The sequence below is a fragment of the Mastomys coucha genome, unplaced genomic scaffold, assembly GCF_008632895.1.
Source record: "Mastomys coucha isolate ucsf_1 unplaced genomic scaffold, UCSF_Mcou_1 pScaffold20, whole genome shotgun sequence".
Lineage (NCBI taxonomy): Eukaryota > Metazoa > Chordata > Mammalia > Rodentia > Muridae > Mastomys > Mastomys coucha.
This window is the reverse complement of record NW_022196903.1, coordinates 6,159,354-6,163,757: the sequence shown is the minus strand read 5'-3', so window position 1 is coordinate 6,163,757 and position 4,404 is coordinate 6,159,354. Positions and strand designations below refer to the sequence as shown.

The window sequence follows — 4,404 nt, the reverse complement described above, 5'->3', positions numbered from 1 at the left end:
TGAATGCTGCTTGATTGTTGAGAATAAAACGAAGAATCATTTTTGACATGCCTTCTCCAGTGTGCATGGCTCACCATGTGAGACAAACCATTTGCCTTACATCAGTGCAAGGTTAAGCAATATTTCTTATGTGTAATTTATAATTGTACTAAGATAATTCCCTGAAAGTTTGAACCTGAGATATGTCTGCCTGTGAGTTGATTTCAGAATTTTTTTAAGCTCATTGTTTTCCTACTTGTTTACTAATTATTCCACTCTTTCCAAAACAGGGTTTACATCAAAAGCTGCAGAGAAAACAGACTTGCCTCAGAGAAGGTGAAAACACATATTACTTCAGCTGCACATCAGGCTGAGCACTTGTTAGGTACAGCTCTGCATGTATCTTTTCACCTTCAACTTTTAAAACTATGTTGGGCTCATAAGCCAGGACTTTAATTGCCAGATTTTTAAAGCACAAGCCAGACCACAAGTCATAGAGAAAGGGAATACTTGGGAAAATAAAACAGCAAATCCAAGCAGCAAATTTAAGCCCCAAAGTAATCTTTCCCCACAGGAACAGTTCACTATATGAGCTATTTTCTAGGAGATGGAATATTATTGATCCAAAATGCCACCTTTACATTGCATGCCTCAAAGAGCAGCCTCAATTTCAAAGAATAGTACAAGGTTCGATGAAAAATGTTTCTAGACTTTTAACCCTATGTTATGAAAAAGGATCTGTTTGCAACTAAGGAGCTTATTAAGGTAGCACAGAGGTGTTTGTTTGTGTCCCTTAGCTAAGTGCTCATTCTTGAGATACCTTCAAATATACTAGAGTATGGGAAGACAGTTTTTACCCTCAAATAAGCTTCAACTTCTATTATCATTGGAGATACCTTGAGCCCTTCGAGAGGAGCTCTACTAAACTAAAGACAGTTGGAAGAACCTAGATATACACAAATTAAAATCCCCATTTCTCTAATAGGTTAACACTAGGCCTTACTCCTAGTACTTGGTGGAAACTTCATCATTAAGATGCTCAAATCTTTATATATTGCATGTAAGCTAATAATTTTCCTTTTGTGCCTCTGAGTTGTCACTCCCCCTGCTCTGATCACTCACAGTACATTTCAAAGACTGCAGCATCACTGGCAGAAGGATCTAGGTAACACATTACAGCCTCCTCCCAAGCAAGAAGCATTCAACCCAACTCTCTCTAAGTTACTGCATACTAGGAATAACTCATTAAACTGCATTTAAATCGGAAACCAAACAGAGTAGACAAAATGGCAAGAGAGGGCATTTCTCAATTTTCTAAAGTTCTGTGAACTTTAATTAAGACCGCTGAAAATCTATACCATCTCTAAATTCATTCTTTTTATTTAATGACTTGCACTTTGTGTGGGCACTCATTTGCAGAAGAGTTTTCCTAGGGGAAATGAAAGTGAGTGCACCCATATGAAACTCTTTCCCCAAAACTCTGCTGAGAGCTTGAGCTATTGGCCTCTCAGAGAAAGCAAATGTTTTGAGAATAAAAAGCTGTTGACATTCTCACAAGACAGAGAGTACACTTCCATACATTACATCTCAAGGAAAACCCGGACCTTAAATATTCATACTATGATTTTATTCTGATAATATCTAAAATCACCAAAAAATTATCAAGACAGTTCTGCAAAGAAACTAATTCATGTATTGTCTAAAAATGAAGCCCACTTCAGAGTAACCCTACTACTGATGGATATAATTGTGATTTTCCCATGATGGATGTGAAGGAACTTTTCAAAGGTCACAAAGGTATCATGTAACATACTACTTCCCCTTTCTATATGAGAGAGAAAGCTCATTTTAGTATCTTCTAGATAGCTTGGTGACCCGTTGAACTTGATTCCTTGTTTAAAGTCTCCATTCCAACAATTTGAATTTGTAGAACTTAAACTTTCACATCTCCAAGCTTCACTGACTAATCAAGTTTTAACACTTATTGCCAACTTCTCCAGAAAGGCAGAGGTAATTTGACCCATTCTCAGAAAGAATTATCAAGACAGTCAAAGACTAGAAAATCTGCTGGAACAAGTACAGTAAATAATATTGCTTCATTAAAATTCAAGCTGGTGTTTCTAAAGCAGATGGGTTAGCAGAAATATCTACACAGCTCAGGAAAGAAAATAGCTTATTTGCATTAAGAAAAAGGCTGGAGTTGGGACCACATTCTGAAAAAAAAAAAAGATAGCTTGATGAAATCATAAAAACTTACCTTAAAGGAACACAACCTCATTTCCTTCTGTAGAAATTTAGGCTTTTGAATTGAATATAATTTTACCATGGTGAAATTTTTATTTTTTTATAAGAAGAAATGACTTTCAAAGATCACATTCTTTTTAAGATAATATATCTTATTAATTATACTCTAATTTCATATAATATAACTTGATCATTATCTTGCAACTTGATTCTCTCAGATTTATCTTGTCCCTTTTTGTTTGTTGTTTGTTGTTTGCTTGTTTTGCCTTTTTTCCTTGGTTTGATAGGCTTTCCGTTGGTGGTGGTGGTGATAGTAAAGGAGACCATTCCTTAGCAGAAATGTACTTAGAGCCTCTGGGTCTTACAATCTTTCTGCCTTCCTCTGGTCTGCCATGTTCCTTGAACCTTAGGAGTATGATTGTAAACAGTAAGTGTTTTGAGACAAATGCTTTTTCAGAGTACTTGCACTTGTTTCCCAGAACCCACATGACAGCTCATACTCAGTGACAATTCAGTTTCAGTGTCTGGTATCCAATGCCCTGTTCTGGACTTTATGAGAACAAGTTGCATACACAGTTCACATACATACATATAGGCAAGACAAAAACAAACAAGATCTAAATAAGAAAAGTGCCTCATTGCAATTCTCAACAAATTTATTTCATGTATACATGGAAATATTTATGCTAACACCTCCTAAAAACTCTCACTATAGTCTGCAACACATAATTTTTTTTCTAATTTTTTATTAGATGTTTTCTTTATTTACAATATCTCATTTCCCAGATTCTCCTTAAAACAAAAGAAAAAATAAAATAAAATAAAAAAAACAAAAAATTAAAACAAAACCCTGTTCCCTCCACCCTCCTCTTGCTCACCATCCCACCCCCTCCAGCTTACTGGCCCTGGCATTCCCCTACACTGGGGCATAGAACCTTCACAAGGGCCAAGGGCCTCTCCTCCCATTGATGATCAACTTGGCCATCCTCTCCTATACACATGCTACTGGAGCCATGACTCCACACATGTGTACTCTTTGGATGGTGGTTTAGTCCCTGGGAGCTCAAAAGGTACTAGTTAGTTCATATTGTTGTTCATCCTAAGGGGCTGTAAACCCTTCAGCTCCTTAGGTTCTTTCTCTAGCTCCTTCATTGAGGACCTTGTGTTCAGACCAGTGGATGGCTGTGAAACTCCATTTCTGTATTAGTCGGGTACTGGCAGACCCTCTCATGAGACAGCTATATCAGACTCCTGTCATCCAGCACTTGCTAGCATCCACAATATTGTTTAGATTTGATGACTGAATATGGGAAGGATTCCCAGGTGGAGCAGTCTCTGAATGGTCCTTCCTTTAGTCTCTGCTCCATAGTCAGTCTCTACAACTACTTCCATGGGTATTTTGTTACCTTTTTGAAAAGGAACAAAGTATCCACACTTTGGTCTTCCTTCTTCTTCAGTTTCTTATGGTTTGTGGTTTGTACTTTGTGTATTCTGATCTTCTGGGCTAATATCCACTTATCAGAGAATGTGTACCATGTGTGTTCTTTTGTGATTGGGTAACCTCACTCAGGATGATATTCTACAGGTCCATTCATTTCCCCAAAATTTTATAAATTCATTGTTTTTAATAGCTGTGTAGTACTCCATTGTGTAGATGTACCACATTTTCTGTATCCACTCCTCTGTTGAGGGACATCTGGGTTGTTTCCAGTTTCTGGCTAATATAAATAAAGCTGCTATGAACATAGTGGAACATGTAGCCTTATTACATGTTGGAGCATCTTCTGGGTATATGCCCATGAGTGGTATAGCTGAGTCCTCTGGCAGTACTATGTCCAATTTTGGGAGGAACTGCCAAACTGATTTCCAGAATGGTTGTACCAGCTTGCAGTCCCACCAGCAATGAAGGAGTGTTCCTCTTTCTCCAAAACTTCTCCAGCATCTGCTGTCACCTGAGTTTTTTATCCTAGCCATTCTGACTGGTGTGAGGTGTTATCTCAGGGTTGTTTTGATTTACATTTCCCTGATGACTAAAGATGTTGAACATTTATTTATGTGTTTCTCAGCCATTTGGTATTCCTCAGTTGAGAATTCTTGTTTAGCATTGTACCCCATTTTTTTTTATTTTAGATATTTTCTTTATTTACATGAGAATTTCTCCATTCCCAGTTTCCCCTCCAA

At 37.4% G+C, this 4,404-nt stretch overlaps 1 long non-coding RNA gene across 2 annotated transcripts in view; it reads right to left on the bottom strand.

Annotated features, from left to right (window-relative positions):
- LOC116098578 overlaps nucleotides 1-4,404 on the bottom strand; it is a 72,556-nt gene that overhangs the window by 1,807 nt on the left and 66,345 nt on the right. Inside the window, exon 5 of one of the 2 annotated variants that reach the window (XR_004121878.1) lies at nucleotides 2,377-2,628. The exons of the other annotated variant lie outside the window; for it this stretch is intronic. This is a non-coding gene — a long non-coding RNA (uncharacterized LOC116098578). Of the gene's footprint in view, nucleotides 1-2,376; nucleotides 2,629-4,404 lie in introns of those variants that run through there. 2 annotated transcript variants of the gene reach the window in all.